Source organism: Mytilus trossulus, chromosome 8, assembly GCF_036588685.1.
Source record: "Mytilus trossulus isolate FHL-02 chromosome 8, PNRI_Mtr1.1.1.hap1, whole genome shotgun sequence".
NCBI classification, from domain to species: Eukaryota; Metazoa; Mollusca; class Bivalvia; order Mytilida; family Mytilidae; genus Mytilus; species Mytilus trossulus.
In genome coordinates this window covers 13,170,245-13,195,167 of record NC_086380.1, presented here as the reverse complement: position 1 = coordinate 13,195,167, position 24,923 = coordinate 13,170,245, and positions in this window count along the sequence as shown.

Here is a 24,923-nt window from a genome sequence, read left to right as displayed (position 1 = left end):
AGCACATGACATTGTTGTTATGTTGGGAAAATGTGTTTATGTTTACAATAATATTTAAATTATTTTAGCATAACAATAAGTCACCTTAACAAAGTTAAGAGTTTAAAGTTCTTTGTATTATAGCACGGACTGGTCAGTCGCGGTAAAAGTTAACATTGAAAATACATTTTCATAGCTTGACCATTCGAAGCTCAGTCTTAGTGCAGTGAAGTTTCCCCCTCCCCCTCCCCCTGTTTACATGTTTTTGTATAAGCTTATAATATTGTAAATGCATTATGCTTTTCTGCAGATGTTAAAAGAACATTATGAAATTATGTTTTTGTGATATGAAAGATTCTATTTCATTATTTCTCATTGTAGATATGTTTGAAAGACATGTATGCTGCTGCGGTCTTAGTGTGCTGGCAAAGTGATTTGAGGACAGTTGAATTATTTGCACTCGTCTAGGCGAGCTGTTTCCCATAGATATGTGTTTGAGTTTTTTTTCATAAATACTTTATTTGCGTTTGAGGGCACGAATAAGAAAATAATGTGTATTTGCAACGGCTTGAGAAATTTGCCATAAAATATGTTATATTCATGGATTTTCTTCTCCAGTTTATTTTCGGACCTGTGCAGCACTAAAACCAAACTCACCAAAAATATTTTAATATGCATGATATGAACGTGCATCACCTTAAGACGATGTGACGCATATCACCCCGTCCTTCGTGTACCATTTGACCTCAAGGTTGAAATACTGGAAAAAATCACAACGAATTTACAGAAAGAAATCGACGAACGGTTACGCAACGTACAACGTATGAAATAAACCATGCGTTTGTTATACTCGTGTATATTTCAGTAGGCATCTACAACTTTCTTGCATTTCAAATTGTAATTATGTCCAATATTAACGTTATTACAAGACTATTTTCATTTGTCGTGTGACGAATTATCAAGTAAAACAACAATGAAAATTCAACGCAACTCCAAACATTATACATCAGAAATAATAACACTTACAAAGATAATTCAAAGCATTTGTAGTGAACCGAATTGCATTCATTAATCAATTATATAGATTCAGCTGCTAACAATATACCTTTTGGACTTTAATCGTGTTTTATGCGCATCTGGTGCAAGAAAATTGGTACCGTTGATTTTATTATATGATGTATAATATATATTACAAATTTACATTCTACTGAAAGCGTGTTAAATCATATATTCAATCAATTTTTTTGTTAATTCAAAAAGTAAACAAATGCAGTTTTCTCATTACCCTCTAATCTACAATAGACATACTCGCATACGACAGTGAAAATGAACAACGGCACTCGCACTTTATATACGCTGTTCACTTATTTAGATTCAACTTACCACCATAAGACAAAACAACACCTTAACATAAAATTTTGGGACTGTCTGTGGCACATTTGGTCCATTCAATAATCAATAAGATATAAAATCATTGGGGAGCTTAAGTAAAACAATACATGATTTATCGAACAATTTGGTGACGAAGTTTCGACGGACGAACGAGCAAACGCACGAAAAGCCGGACAATGTTATATTCTAATAATTTGTGTGTACGTCCGTTGGTGGAAGTGTATGGACAAGATCATTTAAGTCAAGAAAAAACCAACAGGACAATATAGTCTGTCGTGTACCTATCATGAAAATGGGATGTTACTTTTATATTACCATATTAGGGGAAATAATTTCATATTATTCTGTAATACAAATTCTTTACAGCGAAGACGAATAAGATCTAAATGTTAATATGCGATGAGGATTATCTAGTTACATTTTAAATAACAATGATATCCGAAGAGGGCTCATCCGCAGTAGTGCTGTATGTTGTAAAAAGAGCATATTAAGGATGAGTATTTCTGTTTTATCCATGTTCGCTATTATAATTTGTTAGATCTCTAAATGTACTAATTTTAAGCTTTTCTTTCCCTTGATTTCACTTCCTTACTAATTTTCCTAGGATCTGATAAATATATTCAAATATCCAAAAGTAGCAGTTAATAAAATTTTAATGTATAAAAAATCATGCTATTGAAAAATATTATATTATAATATTTAAACGGTTGATATCATTCAATAAATAGCAAGCTATACAATATCTGACGATTGAAAACGTAAACTGAATTGCATGAATATTTAATCAATAGAAAGGACATTAACACAATAGTTCTTTGGTAATTATTAGAGGTGAAGGCTAACCTTACAAGGTGATTTCTAACCAGTCCATTTGCGTTCGAATGCTGACGTTACTTTTTGCTATAATTCAAATTAAGATGTAAACCGTACTTTTATGTTCGAATCACTTTGTTTATGTGCGTATAAGAAATTAAATGTGTCTTCAAGTTTTAAAAGTAGGGATTACCTGATCAGATAAAGACAAACAGTGTGGCATATAATATTAAAAGGATCGATCAGACTTTAAACATAAAAAGTTAAAATTTAAATCCTACCAGTAACCTGTTAGACAAGTGTGTGTACCTTTTTATAGTTTTTAAAGGAACATTGAATAAGATTTGTTTCCGGAAAACATAATACGCACCGAATATATCCTTTAACGGGCTTATAACATGGCAGGTGAGCAATAGAATTAATTAATTCAATTCATAGGTTTACTCGTGGCAAGAGAAAGTTTTATATTTCTTATTAACATTATTTTGCTATCATATGGAAAATCATTTACAAAATCATATTACCACAACGACATTGATATACGTACAATAAAGGCGAACGATACCAATGGGATAGTCAAATTCATCATTTACAAACGTCAGGAACAAACAAGATCCCTACACACGAAACTGAATTCAGCATTTACCGTAAAGAACCATCAGTTTGAATAAAAAATAAAGTACCTGGCAAAGCAACATACGATTTGGGAAAAATCTTTTTCACATATGTTGAAAGATATAACGGAACTACTTCCCTTTAAAAAAAACAATTCCATCAATACGGGAATATAATAAGCATGTACGAATAAATCTTTCTGTCATCATTTGTGATAGTTTAAGGCCGTAACTAAGAGAGCATTTGATTCCATATATTTTGTTATTGTAAAAGGTATAAATATGTTCATTAATAGTTTTTTTTAGATCTTTGGAGATCAAATAAAATCTAATCTATCTAGAGCAAACAATATTAAAATATTATCATGGCTAGAGATTTCAATCTTCCAGGTTAGGACTGGAGAACCAAATCTCTGAAACCAAACACTCAGCATACCAATTTACACAATTAGATCACTGACACCATAAACGACCATGGCCTATGACAAATGGGAGAAGAACTAACAAGATAATCAAACATCCTTGATCTCATCATTACAAACTACCCGAACTCATTCATCCGGGTTGAAACCATACCTGGCATTTCTGTCCATGAAATAGTTCCTGCAGAATTAAAACTTATTCCATAAAAAAACCGCAAAAACTACAAAAGATTTCATTATACAAAAAATAAAAGTGGAATAACATAAAAAAGATCTTAAATCAATATATGAAGCAATAACAAAGATGAACCATACAAATTGTATACCAATTTCAATTCAGTAAGATTATCTCCTTTTTTTACTTGAACGATTGTAATAAAATTAATTTCTTCGCATTCTGATATAGTAGTACTATAGTACCATGCGTTTTAGAAGTTTTGCGTACATGCAAAGTATATGAATGACACACCTATACACACACCTATACACACACACACACACACACACCAACACACAGTCAGACAGAACGAATCTCAAATATATATGTATGCAGTAAAGGACGAGTAGTAATATCTTATGATAAAAACGTTTTATTTTCTTTAAAATTGAGAAATGTTGCAAAGTCAGTTTACTTTTGAACTAAGAAAATTACACAATTAATCAAAATAAAGTGCTGCTTAAGTTTGAAAATGTGAACCTGAACAATAAAACGGTCAAATGTTGAACGAGGGATTCGAAAACATTGCAGTTGCAATGAAGTCAAAGTTACCTGTACGCACTTTAAAAATTAGATATATATATATATAAAAGAGGATTTAACATTGGACATTAACCCAAGACATATTTGTACCATCTTTTCGGGATTCCTGTAACTGAAAACGTATTGTTTATGGCAAGAACATATAGTATATATATATAATGTGAAAACACACAAAGGAAATCACTTGCATAATCATTTTTAGAGTACAAAACAATGTATGTCTGTATCTATAGGACTGGTGTGATGGTTTATTTTTTTGAATTTTTAATACTTACACTTTTCATTTGATTTTCCATATTTCAGACACTATAAATCCAAACCTATCAATTGCACTGTATAATTATATGTGTCAACATATAGTAGGAACAGAAAATCATGTTAAACAAATCAGGACTATGAACGCTGTCAGGGACAATATAGCAAGTGGCAATGGTGTAACAATTATAACAAGTGGTAGCTTTGGAGAAGGACTTGAGATGCGAGGCAGTGATTTAGATATAATGATGGTCTTACATAAACTCTGTGAGGTTTGTGAGGATATAAAAACCCGTTTAAACCCAGAAATGTCACATTTTATAATTGAAAGAGACGATGTCAAACCTTGTTATGCTCTGTTAAGACTAAACCATTACAACTCTCCGGAAGTTTTGAACTACTGTGAAGAACATAATGGTAAACAATATTATTCCAGTACATTGCATAAACAATGTCTAGTATCTGATCTTTGTGAAACAATTCATGGTCCGTGTTTATCAAACAAGAAAGGAGATCTTGACTTTGCTTTTTGTTTACATTGTAAAACGTGGATATCTCCTGCACTACAGTGGATAACAAGATCAAGTAACTCATGGCCGAGTAATAATGCCAAACAAAGCATTATTAAACACGGAGTTTTGATTGTACCTGTTGGAGTTAAAGGATCACATAACGAAGATATAGAATGGCGAGTATCGTTTTCAGTTGGGGAAAAACTTCTTATAAATACCTTTACACACACTCAATTACTCTGTTATGCTCTCTTAAAAATCCTTTTGAAAGATATCATAACAAATTATTCCGAATGTAAAGATTTACTCTGTTCTTATTTCCTGAAAACAATTATTTTTTGGATATCTGAAGAACTGCCACAATCCATATGAAAACCTGGTAATCTTATACCTTGTTTTATGAGATGTTTCAGAAGGCTGGTTTATTGTGTTGAACACTCAGTTTGTTTACATTACTTCATTCCAGAGAACAATATGTTTGAGAACAAAATAGAGGGTCGTGCACGTAATATACTTCTAAAAAAACTATATCCATTATATAGCAATGGATGGCGAAGCATCTTATTTTCAGATCAAATTTCTAAATTTAGGGTATCTATATGGAATTTCCACATCGAACCACATACTTTATATGTGAATGACGTTAAGAAAATGCTTGACTCAAGGTTTTTCATGCATGCAAATAGTCAATATGCAACTCGTTCTAGAGACCCGGAATCAAAACTCAAGAATGCAATATTACAGACTGTGTTCTGTCAGCAATCTTCAATAAAAGACGTATATAAATATTATATGTCAATGTGCTCGAGAGGACTAGCACAAAATATATCACAGGACAGTACCCACAGTAATAATAAAAATAAATACAAACAATACAAATCCTGTCTTAGTACCTTGCTACAGAACGTGTATCATGATGCTGTATCTGGATGGTTGATGGTAGCATCCCTTTTCTATAAGACAAAACAATACAGTAAAGCTTTATGCGTCATTAAGTATTCTATTTCAAAATGCACTCCCGAAAAACTTAGCCACTTCATGACTATGACGGATTACCAATCGCTAAAACTGAATCTGTTCCGGAAAAAGAGTTTTGTTTTTCTTGAAAAAATAATGCGAGTAGATGGTATACGTTTCAAAGAAAATTCTTTTTTTTAGCACCAGATGAACTTCAAATAGTATATTCAAAGTCTAACTATTGACTTTGGTTTCCTTGTACTGTGTATGCACATTTCCTTGACTTTCTTTGTCATTATCATCTCAAAAATGTCAGACAAGTTCAGCATTCCCTTCAACGTTTGCGACTAGTTATAAACAACAATTTAGTATTGCCACAGTCAGATTGGTTTATATTAGGACCCTACACTTTGTTGGCAATTGCTTTGAAGTTATTAAGTCACAAAAAATCAACATGACATGAATCCTAAATATGATTCTCAAAATAATCGTTATTGCAGTTCTATAGTAAAGAGAATTTTGCAGATGAGATAATTGTGATATGTGGCACAGTGGACTCAGACGAAATGCCAAAATTGAATATACTGGTCAACATGTCAAAGCATGACTAACAGCGTCACACGTGGTGTTATTTTTTTTTATTTCTAATGTATACATGTAGATAGAAACAGTATCAAAACTATGTTCCGTATAACTGTCGTTAGTTGTTTTCACTGTTTATAATGAATTGTATCAATTGGGTGTATGAATGTCTGTGTATTTCATACAGCTGTAAAAATGCCTCGCTTAGTGCAATTGTTGTGATGCACGAAGCTGTTTCAAATCCACCTGGCTGCTAATTGCTTTTAGATGAAGACACACTTAATAAAATTGATAAGGTCGGGGAAAGTCTCCAATGTGAAAATAAACAATTATTGTATGGGAAATTTTAATTAATCGTCACCATCTATAATAAATGTTTTGGGAATACACAACGGAATGACATGTAGCTCTTAAATGAAGAAATCTCAAAAATGTATTACAGTGTGCACAACGTGAATTCTAACAATCTGTTAGATGTTAAAATTTTGTAGTATAAATTCTTGTGTTAATAAGTTAAATGTGACATGAATTATGATGGTTGTCCTTTGTAAAAAAGCATGAAAATAGGTTCACGATGTGGTTGTTTACATGGCCCTTTAATCTAGTAACGATCCAAGGTAGTTAAACAATTTTTCAAATATGCAAAAATATACAACTCACGAAGAAATTAATAATCTTAAAGGCGGTAAACGTCATACTGAGAAAACATCGATGTAAAACTGAGGTAGCGAAATCAGGGCACCTGTTAAATAGTGAATGGCCAGTCGGTTACTCAAAAATGTGTTACATAATGGAGGTATCTGTAACTACAAATTGAAAAAAAATCAGGGAATTATTAGGAAATGTACAGTTCATGTGTTTTTACTATATATATATATATATATATATATATGAATTTATAAGTGTGCGTATGTCGCTTATCTATTCTGTTTTTCAATAAAAGCAAAAATATCATATTTAGATTTAAGTCGGCGTTATTATTTTCTTTGCAATTCGCAGTTGAGCAAGTTTCCTGCTGGAATCGTGTTCCTTTTGCGTGAATGCAGACTCTCTTTCTGTATGAATAACATTACCTACAATGAAATTTATTTACTTTTATATTCGAAGGATATCAATGTTTAAGTTAATTCGGATTGAATTCAAGTTTCGGAACGATGTTCTAGTTGCTTTCTATAAACAGATATAAACATGCTGAAACTGTCCAACAAGCCTACGTCCGTGTACAAATGTTGTATCGATAAAAACATACGAATATCCACTTCAAAGACAGATCAGAATTGTTTTAGATCTTAAGCCTCGGTCATCTCCATTAGACCTCCGTTCATGTCCGTTAGACGTCCGTTCATGTCCGTTAGACGTCCGTTCTCATCCGTTAGACATCCGTTCTTATCCGTTAGACGTCCGTCTATATTCGTTGCATGTCCGTTTAGCGTTCGTTTTATCAGTCAACGTCCGTTCTGTCCGGTGGAAAATTTTGAGCATGTTCAAAACTTTGAACGGACGTCCAACGGATAAAATTTCCGTTGAACGTCCATTATGCGTCCGTTTTGGACGGTACTCGTCCGTTTCGTGTCCGTTTGGTATCCGTTACGTGTCCGTTATACATCCGTTGGTGGTCTGGAAGATAAATTCACCAACATATTTCTACCGGACGTTTAACGGATAAAACGGACGTAGGTCTAATGAGAAACGGATTTCTACCGGACATATAACAGATAAAACGGATAATGAATGGATCTGAAACGGATAAATGCCAATTGAAAATTTCGCCTCAGAAATGCCAATTATTGGTATGTCAGATTTCTTAAGGTTCATGAATTTTTATTATTCATAATCGATCTTAGAGTAAAGGCACACTTTCACAATCAAGCAGCACTTATTCAGGCCAGGCACTACTCTTTGGTGGCATTTTAAAGAACAAACCAAACCAGTAACACAGAAACATTTTGAATATTAATGCGATTTACATGTTTTATTATTGTCGCCTTTAACTTTTCAGTATATCTTGTTCGTCCGTTTTATTCGGTACGTTTCCGTTAGGTGTCCGTTTTATGCGGTACTTGTCCGTATGATGTTCATTCGACATCCGTTCTGTCCGGAACGCTTCCGTTGCTCGTACGTTACATATCCGGTGTGTGTCCGTTACGCATTCATTACACGTCAGTTTTATTCGGTCAGTACATCAACGGACTATCAAAAAAAGCTTTCTTCCGTCAATCTTACAACGCAAGAGAATTGATATACGTAAAAAAAAAAGTATTTATCATACGGAGTGTTGACAGACGAACGGACGAATGAACAGATGGACAGACAGCCGAAATACAGTATTATCTTCAACGTCCGTCATATCTATGAGTGGCGCATACCATCCCAATAAATGTATTCGAAAAAAACACAACCTCAAGCGGTCGCTATAATTATAAATACCCGTATAATCATCATATAAAAAAGGATGTGACAACAGCTTATTGTCTTCTATTTAAATATATATTAGGATGATCTCATATCCTTCTGTTAAATGAATCATGTACAGCGATAACGAATACGATAAGATGGCATAGTAAAACTAATCATATGCTACTAGGGTGTCCTGGCATCATATGATATTATAATGATATATTCATGCAATTGTGTTAAAGTTAGCAAAGTAAACAAATGGGAAACAACAAGTAGTCAGCTGCACTAGTGACAAACAAGGTGAACAAAGGACATGGTCAGGATGACTTTTTCTGTATATCAAGATACCATATAAAGGATCTCTGATTTTGTATAATTTTAGGCTATATCTTCAAATATCACCACCTCACTAATTTTCCTGTAAATTGATAGCCTATACTAGGATATCCGAAGATAGAAATTTCTTGTTACAAATCTAAGGATTTTCTTATCCCAGGCATAGATTACGTATTTGGCACAACTTTTTTGGAATTTTGGGTCCTCAATGCTCTTCAACTTTGTACTTGTTGGCTTTTAAACTATTTAGATCAGAGCGTCCCTGATGAGTTATGTAGACGATATGCGCGTCTGGTGTAACAAATTATAATCATGGTACCTTAGATAACTATTGTATATACTGAGGTCTGATGTACAAATAACTTACGTTGCACTATTTTCTGCGAAAAAGAATTCATATTGGTCTAGAAATTTTCTTAAGAAGGGATTAATTTTGTGGTATTTGATATTTGTATATTAATTTCTTTACGAAATTTTGCATTAAAATCCGGAGTCTTAACCCATGTTACCATATCAATTTTCTTTAGCGAAGTTCTTGTGGTTTTTCTTGGCCGGTGAGGTTACGTTAACGACGGATATTGAAATGATTGATCAGGCTTTTAAACATAAACATAAACGAATTCAAATACTACTTGGTATTACTTGTATGTTTTGCTATTTTTCTAATACTTTAAAAGGGAAAATACATTACGCACATAACGTAACCATCAACAAGATGCCAGGTAAATACACTTTTGAGTAACTTTTATAATATTTTCTTATGCAGTCTTACACGTGGCAAGAGAAAGATTTCAATTTTATTAGCATTACGTTGATTTCACAGGAACAATAATTAGAAATTAATTCACCACTGGAGAAACTGACAATATCATGTCGAGAAAAAAAAAATACCAAAAGACCGAATGAGCAACACAAACATGAGAGATAACAGAATACGAAAGTGAAAAGCTTTTTTATTTCATCATTCCCCGTAAAGAACCCTAAACTTTCCTGACATAAAAAAATAGTACATTTCATCGCATTATAAGATTTTCTGGAACTTTGTATAAGACGTGCAGTCTTAGATTTAATTTTCTTGTTTTTGAAAATACACATGGGGATAGTGAATCATTTTATTAGCACTTAACAAGGTGTCACGGACATACATTTCTATACATGTATTCATAAATTGAGCACAACGAGCTGAGCAATCAATCTTTCTTCGTATTTTGTTCCATTTAAAGGATGTAACCAAGGTGGATTTGTTTTCGTATATCCTTGACCGCAAGGGCAAATTTCGGTTGTAAATAAATAGTAAAGGTTTTCAATCAATATGATATTTTCGACACTAAACAAATTACTGAAACGATTAACTGTCTTAATTCTAGAAATGATTTTTGTTTTGGTTTAAAGTGCGATATAAAGTATTATATTTATGAAAAACAGAGTAAACATATTTCTGTAGCGTTTCAAATTAAGTGCCAGTCTGCCTAAGAATCAGGCAGTGATGAAAATATGACTAAAAAAACCAACCCACTTTGACATTTTATAATATGTAGTTATGCACAAAAATAACCTTCATTTCCGTTTTCTGTTCTGGTAATAGAAGATACAATTTGGTTGAAATGCACTAGAAATTAACGAATAAGGGGAAATAACTCTGTAATTTGCTTTCATTTGTACTAAAATTCTAACCAAGTTATTTGATATTACCAGACACACACAAACGAAAGACCAATTATTTTTTAACTCAGGATGATGGTTAGTATTAAATAGCATGATTAGCTTGGTGGGTTTTTCTGATCATGTTTAGATTTTTACCTAAATTGCCTGATTTTTACAAAGACTGGCCCCTTAAACGAGAAGAGTCTGCTGTACTTCATGATCTTCAAGTATTGTTGTAACCATATACATTTGACCGGTAAGACGGAATTGAGATTACAAGAGACTATTACAATATTTTCAATTAAAGACCGCCTGCCTTATTCGAGTGCATAATGTGTATATGTTCCAGACCGTATGAGTATTAGGACCGTACGCGTACGGTCTGGCTAATTATAAGAAGTTGGTCAAGTTTATTAGATACACATTAATCATGTTAATAAAACAAGTATAACAGATCAACATAATTTAACTCTCAAATTGATGCTGAGTTCACACGTAATTCGAATTCGATTCGCATTACCTAAGTCGAATAAGTTTAATTCGCATTCGAAGCGTTTACGTCCCAACGTCAATTCTAATTCGAATTGTAATGCGAGTCAAATTCGCTGTACTGTCAAAACGACGTTAACTTTTAATTTGTATTAACAAAAAAGTATTTCTAATTCGAATTGACTAATTAGATTCAATTAATTCGAATCAATTCGAATTAAAAAAGACGAGTGTGTGAACGCGATTAGCGAATTCCATTCGCATTCGAATCGAATTCAATTCGAATTAAATGTCCGTTCGAACGAGGCATAATATAACAAAGTTCAATTGTAACTGAAATAAAAAAATATATTTTATTTATTTATAAACAATCACGCTAAATAATTCAGTTAATCTCTTTGTATTTAGCATGCGATCTGTAATAAATTAATTAAATCATGATCATGATCACTGAAACTGAAGATATAGGAAATAAACATAATGTTGGAGGATATGTTTTAAGAATATTAAGCAACTTTACAAAGAATGCAAATGCAACGGGACATGCATGAACTGCAAACGTGTAAACGAAACAAAATAGTACGTTGTACTTGTGGTAGCAAGTGTCATCATGGGCGAGAGTACCAAAATAGAATTCAGATTCAATTAAACAAATATTGGATTTCAATTGTTCGTTTGTTCATTTTTTCCATCTTATTGTAGTTTTAACAATTTGTAAAACGAAAAAGAAAGATGGTGATATGTATTTGTTTAGATTTAACCAATATGATCGAATAACATGTTTTGTTAGCTCGTACTGGACCATACGCGTATACTCATACGGTCCGACCGTACGCATATGGTCGGACCGTACGAGTATACGTATACAGGACAGACCATATGCGTATGATTCAAATACCCATATGGTCTGGAACATATACACATTTATATGACTGGTTTGATTTTTTATATTGTTTTTGTTTTCTTTTGTTTTAAATCTAAGCTTTTCATTTGATTTTCGATATGGCAGACACCAGAAATCAAAACTACAATATCAAATGCACTGTATCGTTATCTGTGTCACAATATAGTAGGAACAGAAAATCAGGTTAAACAACTCAGGACAATGAACGCTGTCAGGGACAATTCAGCGAGTACCAATGTTTCAACAATTATAAAAAATTGGTCGTTTTTGCGACAGACTTGAGATGCGAGATAGTTTCTTAGATGTAAAGGGTGTAGACAAACATTGTGAGGTTTGGGAAGATATAAAACCAAGCTTTAATCCCGAAATAATACATTTAGTAATTGAAAGAGTCGATATGAAACCTTGTCATACTCTGCTGAAACTAGTATATAGTAGAAGTCCGGCAGTGATAAGAGACTATGATGAACATAATGGTACACAATGTATTTCAATTGCATAGTATAAACACAGATTTTGTTTGGAAAAACACAGATTTTTGTTTGGAACAAATATAATTCCTAGTCCATGTTTATAAGACGAATTAGGGCTTTTCGACGGTGCTATTAGTTTTAATTGTAAAACATGGGTGTCATCTGCCATACAATGTGTTGCACGTTCATATCTATAAAAGAGGATTACATCTATTGTCCATGAGAAAGCCACGCAATGACAAAAGAAACATTCTTTAATCGTGTATATGCTTTGAAAGAAATTATAGCATAGTTTTATTTCCTTCATGGTACGATATCCTAAAATATTATAATTATGCAAACATTGATCGTTTTATTTCAACTTTCCTTCTGTTAAATTTTAACCGGGTATATGATCAAATATTGTACAGATAAATTGAAAACACATTCGATCGGAACAAAACAAAGACTTCATAAAACTACATTGACATACTAATAATACGCGTTTATAACTATATCCCCGTTTTTTTAAAATTAACAAAATAATTCCTGTTTTGTGGATATCACCAGCCCAGTAGTCAACACTTCCGTGTTGACACAAATATCAATATTGTGGTCATTTATTGTTTTAATTTCCTGTTTACAAATCTTTGAATTTTTCGAAAAACTAAGGATTTTCTTATCCCAGGCAAAGATTACATTAGCCGTATTTGGAACAATTGTTTGGAATTTTGGATCCTCAATGCTCTTTAACTTAGAAGCGTCACTGATGAGTCTTATGTAGACGAAACGCGCGTCTGGCGTATTTAATTATAATCCTGGTACCTTTGATAACTACTTTAAATACAAATATTAACACAACCTTTTTTTTTTTGCACAATTGTACAAATAAACACACGCATATGTATATTTTTGTTCTATTGTCAGCAATTAAAGAAGGTTTTTCAATTTATAAGCAAACAATTGCCAATAGCCATACCCGTGATTCCATTTTGAACCTACAAATTGCTTATTTCTCTATTTCGAAAATATTTTGAATGAATTGTTTGCGTTTATTTTCATTTTCAGGTCATTAATCCTTGAAAATTAAACGTTTAGTTCATTCAAGAATTACTTTGAACATTTTACATCCATTTTTTATAATTTTTTTGTGGAAAATAAAAAGGAGGTATGTTTATGACATCATCAGTAGAATGCATGAACGTACATTCTCAACAAAAAAGCTTGTTTTATATCTAGTCACTGCATTAGCTATGATTCATTGTGATATTGGTCAATAAATGCTAATTTGAAATGTAAACAGTTATCATATAGACAGGTATTAGACGTGATACGAAAATGTATATACTCGACGCATAGGTTGACATATTAGACTTTAAATGAGGGGATAGTGTCAAAACATTGATTATCCATAAGAACAGGTGAAATTCAATTTGAGTGATGTTAACCACATAAACCAGGTTTCCTACCCAATTCTTGGTTCATTAAAAAATGAACAAAAATTTAGAATACACATTTTCTAAAAACATTGCTTGTAATTACGTGATCGGAAAGATGAACGTGTTTTAGGGGAATGGGGACGTTTTTGTAGTATTATCCAGTTTTATATTTCACTTTATTAATAACGATATCAAATTGTCACTCCACTAATGAACGCCTTCTTAAAATATATGAATTACAAAATACAAAAATATTTTAATAAAGAAAGCTCATTTATGAACATAATCATCAATAGCATAGATACAACAAATGTAACATTTAAACAATCTAAATAAACAATAAGTACTTGTCTACACAAGTATCAAAGTGTATGTGTTCCAAGGGGAGTAACTCTAGTGTAAAAATATGAGTAATCAATTTACATTATAAGCAGCAAAACAAATTCACACTTTTATTCTAAGTTAAGAACACATGTTTATGTACTTAGCGAAACGTTTGTATACACCATTGTCTTCATTACTTAACAACCACAGAAACTGAGAATGAATATTTGTGGAATTAGTAATGTTTTAATTTAAACAGTTGTAGATTAACTTCTTCCTTAAATAAGAAAATGTTTGACAATTTAATAAAAATATGTAACTCATATTCAACCAAATTTACATTACAGTTCTTATAAATCCTGTTAAATATAGGAGTTTTTGGTATAGTGTATCTACCAATTTCAATATGAAGTTTTCTGAACCTTGTTATACTTACTCTATCATTATCATTACTTACAACAGAAACCGACTTTCATTATTCGAGTATATCACAATGTATGTAAACACATGTATGGATTTAACGTTGGTACCGGTAGATAATCGGATTAAGTCATTGAGGAATTTAAAATTACTGATTTAACTTTTTAGAACGGAAACATATAATTTACACCACGACATATCTTTACCATCAATTCGTGTGTCCATTAACTATTCTAAATTAGTTTATCTCATGCACATTAAGAAATCTTATGTGAAAACTTAATGTAAACCGACTTTCATTATTCGATTATATCACAATGTATGTACACACATATATGGATTTTACGTTGGTACCAGTAGATGATCGGATTAAGTCGACGAGGAATTTAAAATTACTGATTTAACTATTTGGAACAGAAACGTGCCACGAGTAACTATGTACATGATTTAAGCATCTGTGTATCTAATAATTATCAAATAATTTTTCGTTTTTGATAATCGATTTCATAAACACCTGTTAGCATATTATTTCATCTAGGGAGCTGATAAAGGACGATTTAAAAAAGTAAAATAAAAAAAAGCTTCTAACTAATGGATAACAACTGTCATATTCCTGACTTGGTCCAGGGATTTTTTTTATGTAGAAAATGGTGGACTGAACCTAGTTTTATAACTCGCCAAACCTCTGATTTTTATGACATCATCACATTCCATTATATTAGCATACGATGCGTAAACAAAACAAATAGACATAAAAGTTAAAAAAGTGAAAAACGCTGCAGTCAATATTGTATTATAATCTCAACCACTGAAAAAAAACCCGTACAATTATGTAACACGGAAGCACAAAATGGGATAAAAACCAAGCATATTAGCAAAACATTAAAGACAAGAATCCACAAAACATCCTCGGATATCATCGACAAACACACGTTGAATTAGAGAAATTTGTGGTAAAACTGATATAACATTTTTGTTTTCATTCCTGAATTTACATTTTTTTCCTTTGATTTTCTATATTTCAAACAGTATAAATCCAAACACATCAATAGCACTGTATCGTTATCTGTGTCAACATATAGTAGGAACAGAAGATCATGTTAAACACATCAGATTTGATTTCATTCCTGAATTTACATTTTTTTTCCTTTGATTTTCTATATTTCAAACAGTATTAATCCAAACACATCTATAGCACTGTATCGTTATCTGTGTCAGCATATAGTAGGATCAGCAGATCATGTTCAACAAATCCGATCTATGAACGCTGTCATGGACAATATAAAAAGTAGCAAGATTACAACAATTATAACAAGTGGTAGGTTAAGTGACGGACTTGCGACATGTGAGATGCGAGGCAGTGACTTAGATATAATGTTTGTAATACATAAAGAAATTTGGGTTTTTGAAGATTGACCAACCCTTTTTTATATTTTATGCTAGTTTTTTCAATGGAAATAGACGATGAAAAATCTTGTCATACTTTTTTGAAACACGCACACATTAGAACTCCGACAGATTGTTACAACTGTGAAGTACACAATAATAAGCTATATTTTTCAAGTGCACTGTAATTAAACAAATCCTTTTGCATAAAGGTAATGTAATTCATGGTCCTTGTTTAACAACTAAAGGACTTGTCGATGCTGCCGTTAGTTTGCTTTCTAAAGCGTGGGTGTCACCTGCACAACAATGGATAACAAGATCAAGTAACGCATGGCCGAGTTATGATGTCAAACAAAGTATTATTAAATATGCAGTGCTTTTTGTACCGGTTGAAGGATCACAAAAAGAAGACATACAATGGCGAATATCTTTTTCAGTTGGTGAAAAACTTCTTATCAATACTTTTCCACACACTCAATTACTGTGCTATGCTCTCTAAAGAAGTCTTTTGAAAGATGTAATAGATATCTATTCCGAATGTAAAGATTTACTCTGTTCGAATTACCTGAAATGTTTTGGGTATCTGAAGAAATTCAACAATCCGTATGTCATACCTTGTTTCATGAGATGTTATAAACGACTTATTTATTGTGTTGAGCATTCAGTTTGTTTGCAATACTTTATTCCAGAGAACAACATGTTTGAGAACAGAATAAAGGGTCGCGGTCGTGAAATACTTTTAGAAAAACTCTATACTTTATATAGTTATGGATGTCGATGCATCTTATTTTCAGATCAAATATCTAACTTTTATGTATCAAAGTGGAATTTCCACATCGAACATCAAACTTTATATGTAGATGATTAACACAAACAAAGTTCAGATGTTTTACATTTGTCAAGTAAGTACTTTAAAAGTATTCCCAAATGCAAGGAGTCGATACTCAAGAATTTAGTATATCAGATAGTGTCGTGTCCGAAATCTTCAATAAAAGACGTGTATATATACTTTATGTCTATGCATTCTAGTGAACTTGCGTATATAACTGGACAGTACAAGAAGTATTAATAAATACCAAAACTAACAGTATAAATCCTGTCTTAGTACCCTGCTACAGAATTTGTATCATGATGCTGTATCTGGATGGTTGATGGTAGCATCCCTTTTCTATAAGACAAAACAATACAGTAAAGCTTTATACATTATCAAGTACTTTGTATCGAAATGTACTCCTGAAAAATTGTGCCACTACTCAGCTGTATCGGATTACCAATGGATACATCTTAATTCATTCCAGAAGATGAGTTTTGTTAATCTGGGACAATTTATGATGGTAGATGATATACGATTCACGATTAATTCGTCGTTAGAACCAGATGAACTTCAAATGGTAGATTCAATTTCAAAAGTTTTCCCGGCATCTGCGTATGCTTATTTCCTTGAACTTCTTTGTCAGTATCATCTTGATAATGTCAGACAATGTCAGGATGCCATTCAAGGTTTAAAACTGGTAATATATAACAATTATTTAATAATTAGATTTAAAGCTGAATCATACGCTTTGTTAGAAGTTGCTATACAGTTATTAGTCACAATGAATCCGCACGACAAGCATTCTTACAATTTGTAAAACTAGCCCTCACCAATTGCAAATAATTGTAATACAAATAAAGTAAACACATGCTTTAATTATAAAATATGTGCACTCAGATGATTTCTGAAATTGGCTTTTTGATTATATTAGGTCTATACTATGAGACAAATTTATATATATGAACATAGATCAATATCTATATTAAAACTAATCACCGTATCAAAATGCAAAACAAAATGTGACTTAAACTCGGGAAAGAGTTTTCACGATATTTTTTCCTTATGTCAAAACAAAGTTGGACTGGGACGATACATCTGCTATTGGACTATCAGTCCCCGATGGTATCATCAGCGCAGTAGTCAGTACTTGAGTACTGACATGATTTAAGAAACTACGGTTTCAACTTTCTCAGGCAATGTTGGCTTAATATGAATTTGGCTATTCATTTTAGGTTTTTTTTACATATACGTCCTCAACGGTTTTGGTACTTATACAACTTTTGGCTTTGAGCGTTTCTGAAGAAGGTAAATCCAGAAGAGCGCTTCGGACACAAGAAACTATTAAACATGTTGTTTTCATTTCTTTTATTTCACTGGGTCGAGAAATCTGCTGGTAGACTATCAGACCCCAAGGGTGTCATTAGCTCAGTAGTCAGTACTTCAGTACTGGCATGATTTTAAAAACTTTACTAAAATTGTCCGTTTATAAATTTTGAAATTATTAAGAACTATGGTTTGCACTCCCTCAGGCAAAGTCGGGTTTAGATGAATTTGGCTATTTATTCTAGTTAATTTGTTTTCATATAGCCCTTCAATGGTTTCGGTACTGATACATCTTTTTATATCATTTTTTTGACTTTGAGCTTTCCTGAGGAAGGCAAATCCAGAAAAGCGTTACGGATGCAAAAAAATATTAAACGTGTTGTTTTCAATTTTTTGAAAAAAATAAAATAATAAATATGAACATTTTTTTTTCTGGTGTTTGTTATATAGAATAAAATGTCAAATTCTTGCTGATTTATTATAAGTTCTTGCATTGTTTTAAGTCAAACTGTAGGATATCTATACACATGGAAAAAAGTATTGCAACACCTTGATTTTTTAAAACTTGAAAAATAAACCTCTTTTTTTGGATGAAATATAATAATATATGTGAATAATATTATTGAAACATAGTTTATGATAACATTGGCATTGAAACGAACAAAAAATGTTTGAAAAAAAAAAGATTGATATAACCACAATTTTAATACCAAAATGGAGTGTTTTTTATACAAAAAAATGCATTTTACAACTTTTACTGTAGTCGAACGTTACAATGTCAGACATTTCAAAATTAATCCTTAGATGACTGTTCATATCATGGTTGATCGTTATACGCCAAAGAATTAGTACTTTGTGCGCAGCCTCGATTCAAATGGATAACCGCATCTAAACGTCTTCTGATTCCTGCCATAAATCGACTAATTTGTTGCTAAAGTAGCAGCAACCATTTCTGATGAAGGGCATTGTTTATTTCATGATGTGTTTGAACTGGGGTGTCCTTTCGCGCACTTTCCGCCCAATAGTGTCCCAAATATGCTCGATATGGTTGAAATCCGGGCTACGATCGTGCCAAGGAAGATGAACCGAATTCCATTTGAACATTGGATCTTCCTCCACGATGCTAATTTCCAACTTTGGCGAGCTCTGCACTACATTCAATACGGAAAACTGTGTGTCTGTTCGTTAGCAAAGGTCTCCGAAATGGTCTTATCGCACGATAACCAGTAGCGATGAGTCGATCTCGAACAGTTCTTGTTTAAAGGCTCCTGTATGGCCACCCCTATCGTTTTAGGATTGTCTTGTGTGTAATGGGTTTCCTTCTGACCAACCTTTATTATGCTAGATTTTCCTTAGCAAATGGTCATTATCTCGGAATGTCTTTAACAGCGTTTATTGCCTGATTTATTCTCAAAACGACTTATAGTGAAATGGTGATGACCAACAATACGTCCAGTTTTTACAGAGACATCCCTGCTTCCCTTATGCTGATAATCTGTCGTATTGCTGCAGTTAAGAGTTGTTAAGGACACATTATAAGGTGTCAATCACATAATTTTAAAAATTTGATTATTTAAAGGGTTGAAAACAATGAGGATAAAAACAACTGTTTTGCTGTTTACTGGTACAGTAGCTGCATGTGCAGATAAAAAATTATCGAGTCGATATTTATTGATTAAACTCAGGTGATACTTAAATAATGTTTAACCAGGTTTATTTTACCAGATTATATCCCATAAAAATGAAGTGTTTTTATAATTTCAATTTCAATTTGGTGTTGCAATACTTTTTTCCAACTGTATAGTTTACATTAAACGCATGACTAGTGTTTCTGTAGGTTAGAAAGGCCAAGTTGGCATATTTTAATTTTTTGCATCTGAAATTGTTACTAACACCAGGAGATCTAGCATATTTTATAAAACATGTAAAATAGAGAATGGAAATGGGGAATGTGGCAAAGCTACAACATACCGACCATAAAGCAGACAACAGCCGAAGGCCATCAAGTTTTCTTTTCGGTTAGAGAAAAGCTTCTTATCAATACAATTACTGTGCTATGCTCTATTAAAAATTGTTCGGAAAGATGTAATAGGTATTAATTCCGAATGCAAAGATTTACTCTGTTCTTATTTCTTGAAATCAATTATGTTTTGGTTATCTGAGGAACCGCCACAATCCGTATGGAAACCTTACCATACGATACCTTGTTTAATGCGATGTTTCAGCAGGCTGATTTATTGTGTTGAATATTCAGTTTGTTTGCATTACTTCATACCTGAGAACAACATGTTCGAGAACAAAACGGAGGGTCGCAGTCGTGAAATACTTTTAGAAAAAATCTATACTTTATATAATTATGGATGGCGAAGCATCTTATTTTCAGATCAAATATCTAACTTTTATGAATAAATTTGGAATTTCCGCATTGAACCACATACTTTATTTGTAGATGATTTACACAAAAAAATAAGCTCAAGGTTTTTGATTTTTTTAAGTATTTCCTTTCCTATTCGTTCAAAATACAAGGAGACGATTTTTAAGAATGCAGTTTATCAGACCGTGTCGTGTCCGAAATCTTCAATAAAAGACGTGTATAAATACTTTATGTCTATGTATTCTTATGAACTTGCACAGTTGATAGTACCTTGCTACAGAATGTGTATCATGACGCTGTATCTGGATGGTTACTGCTAGCATCAATTTTCTATAAGACGAAACAATACAGTGAAGCTTTATACGTTATTAGGTATTCTATATCGAAATGTACTCTCGATAAATTGTGCCACTACTCAGCTGTATCGGATAACCAAGGGAGATATCTTAATTCATTCTAGAAGACGAGTTTTGGAAATCTCGGAAAATTAATGCTTGTAGATAATATACGTTTCACGAGTGATTCTTCAGTAGCACCAGATGAACTTCAAATGGTAATTCAAAGTTTCCAGCTATCGCGTATGCTTATTTCCTTGAATTTCTTTGTCAGTATCATCTTAATAACGACAAAAAATGTCAGGATGCCATTCAAGGTTTAAAACTGGTTATAGAAGAACATTATTTAATAACTGTATATAAAGCCAATTCATACGCTTTGTTGGAAATTGCTTTACAGTTATTTGGTAACAATGAATCCGCACAACAAACATTCTAACAACTACACTAATTATAACAATCTACAGTAAAGATATTATCGTTAAAGAGTAAATTGTGCACTAAGATGAACTGCCGACTACTGGTGTTTCATCATTTTGTTTCCTACGAGACAAATTAAAAGTTTAAAAATGGGTTCAATATTCATTGTAAAACTTATATGTCGACATGGACTGCACACGTTTTAATCGAATAGGAAGTCCATATCAAATCTTTTTTGAGTATATTACTAGCATAAGTTTAATTCACTCTATGCATTGGCAATGTTCTGTCTTTTGCTGACGTAATATATAGATATGAATAAGAATGGAAACCGGGAATGTGTCAAAGAGACCCGACCACAGAGTAAACAACAGCCAAGGTCTTTAATGGGTGTTCATTACAGATAGTAAATTCCGCATCCCTAGGCGGACTTTAACTGGTCCCTACACACTTATGTACGCTAGTCAAGCAAAAACGGACGTAAGCCTAAACTCTGAAACATATAAAAGAACCAAAATTTGAACACAAAATGCGTTTGTGTTTTACACGTTTGTGAGCTCTCAACCTCCATACTCCTTTAATATACTTGCTTTACATTTATGATCCAACATTTTGTCGATACCTGTATTTGTCTCTGCCCGTTTATGACGTCTTTCCATTATACAATAGGATGTGTAGTGATTGACATCTTAGTCTTAGATATGTATTTGTTTTATTTATTTGTTGTGCAAATAAAAATAAGGAAATATGGTACGATTTCCAATGCGACAATAATAAATTCTATTACAGGGGTTTTAAGCAAGTATATACATCTATTCATCCTTCAACAATATAACAAACTATTACCGTATAGACAGCATTAAGCTAATTGTCAGTGACAACGAGTATTCTCATATGTATACTGTAAGTCTTAAGTTATTTGTTAGTTGTTTGTTCTGTGTTTTGTGTGGATCTGATGAGTTAAGTCTTAATCTATTTTGTTCTTATGTTTTTGCTGCTACACTTATGTCCAACAAGTGAGGTTTATGGCTTCCGTTGATGATCACCTAAAAACTATACTCAAACGGCGTATTTAATCTTCTTATATTTTCTTTTATTAGAAAGAGTTAGATAACAACAATATGAATAGAAATTAAAATGTTCTTAAATCTCTTGTATCCGACAATTAACAATTTTGTCAGCTATAACCGACCTGAGGCTGAATAACGAAACTATCGATTGGAAATTATCCTTTTGAAAAAGCCGTCGGATTTTTTTTAAATTGAAACAATTGAATAAGCATGGTAAATATAATGTCATTATAAAAAAGACTTTGACATACAAATACATCGATCTGATACTAGAATATCGATCCCCTTGTCATATTCAATCGGATTTATTTTAGCTTTATCAAGCTATGCAATAGTAGTGTCCCTTAGATTGTCGAACTTCCGGTGTTCGTTTGAGTCAAACTACGTGTATCTCGAAATATTTCTCTGGTCCGGCTGACTTCGACATAACGAGAGTCGACTGTACTAGTACTAAATATTTATAAACAATGTGCTATCGTTCAAACTCATGTCCTATAATCATAAAAGATAAAATCACAAAAATACTGAACTTAGAGAAAAATCAATTCGGGAAGTCCATAATCACATGGCAAAATCAAATAACAAAACACATCAAATACGAACGGACAAGAACTGTCATATTCCTGACTTGGTACAGGCAATGTATTTATATGATTATTTGTTTTCTTTTTTGTTTTCATAATTACCTTTTTACCTTCGATTTTTTATATTTCAGACAGTAAAAATCCAAACACATCAAAAGCACTGTATCATTATCTGTGTCAAAATATAGTAGGATCAGAAGATTACGTTAAACAAATCAGGACAATGAACGCTGTTAGGGACAATTTACAAAGTAACAAGTATTTAACGTTTATTACAAGTGGTAGCTTTGGGGAAGGACTTGAGATGCGAGGCAGTGATTTAGATATAATGATAGTCTCAAATAAACTGTGTGAGGTTTGTGAATATATAAAAAACTGTTTCAACCCAGAAATGTCAACTGTTATAATTGAAAGAGACGATATCAAACCTTGTTATGCTCTGTTGAGACTAGAATATCACATCATTCCGGAAGTTTTGCACAATGCTCTTCACCTTTGTACTTGTTTGGGTTTATGAATATTTTTGATTTGAGCGTCACTGATGAGTCTTATGTAGACGACACGCGCGTTTGGCGTACTAAATTATAATCCTGGTACCTTTGATAACTATCGAACAACTGCGAAGAACGAAATGGTAAGCAATATTATTCAAGTGCATTGCATAAACAAGATCTAGTATCTAATGTGACTAAAACAATTCATGGTCCTTGTATATCAAACAAGAAAGGAGATTTAGACTTTGCCATTAGTTTACATTGTAAAACGTGGATTTCACCTGCAGTACAGTGGATAACAAGACCAAGTAATTCCTGGCCGAGCAATAATATTAAACAGAGCATTATTAAACACGGAGTACTTTTTGTACCAATCGGATCACCAAGACATAGAATGGCGAGTACCTTTTTCGTTTGGAGAAAAATTTCTAGTTAATACATTTACACACACTCACTTACTGTGCTATGCTCTCTTAAAAATTGTTTTGAAAGATGTAATAGAAATGGATGGCGATGCATCTTATTTTCAGATCAAATATCTAACTTTTATGTATCAATTTGGAATTCCCGCATTGAATCACATACTTTATATGTAGCTGATTTACACAAAAAAATAAACTCAAGGTTGTTGATTGTTTTACGTACTTACTTTTGTTCTAAATACAAGGAGACAATATTTAAGAATGCAGTTTCTCAGACCGTGTCGTGTCCAAAATCTTCAATAAAAGACATATATAAATACTTTATGTCTATGTATGCTAATGATCCTGCACAGTTGATATCACTGGACAGTGCATGTAGTAAAAACAAATACCAATACAAACAGTACAAATCCTGTCTTAGTACCCTGCTACAGAATGTGTATCATGACGCTGTATCTGGATGGCTGATGGTAGTAGCACTTTTCTATAAGACAAAACAATACAGTAAAGCTTTATACATCATCAGGTATTCTATATCGAAATGTACTCCGGAAAAATTGTGCCACTACTCAGCTGTATCGGATTACCAATGGAGATATCTGAACTCATTCCAGAAGACGAGTTTTTTTAATCTGGGAAAATTAATGCTTGTAGATGATATACGTTTCACAAATAATTCGTCAGTAGCACCAGATGAACTTCAAACGGTAGGTTTTAAGTTTCCAGCTATCGCGTATGCATATTTCCTTGAATGTCTTTGTCATTATCATCTTAATAACACCAGACAATGTCAGGATGCCATTCAAGGTTTAGAACTGGTTATAGAAGAAAATTATTTAATAACTATATATAAAGCCGAATCATACATTTTGTTGGAAATTGCTTTACAGTTAGCTGGTAACAATGAATCCGCACAACAAACATTCTTACAACCACACTAATTATTATAATCTACAGTGAAGATATTTTTGTTAAGGAGTCAATTGTGCACTTAGATGGACTGCTGATTA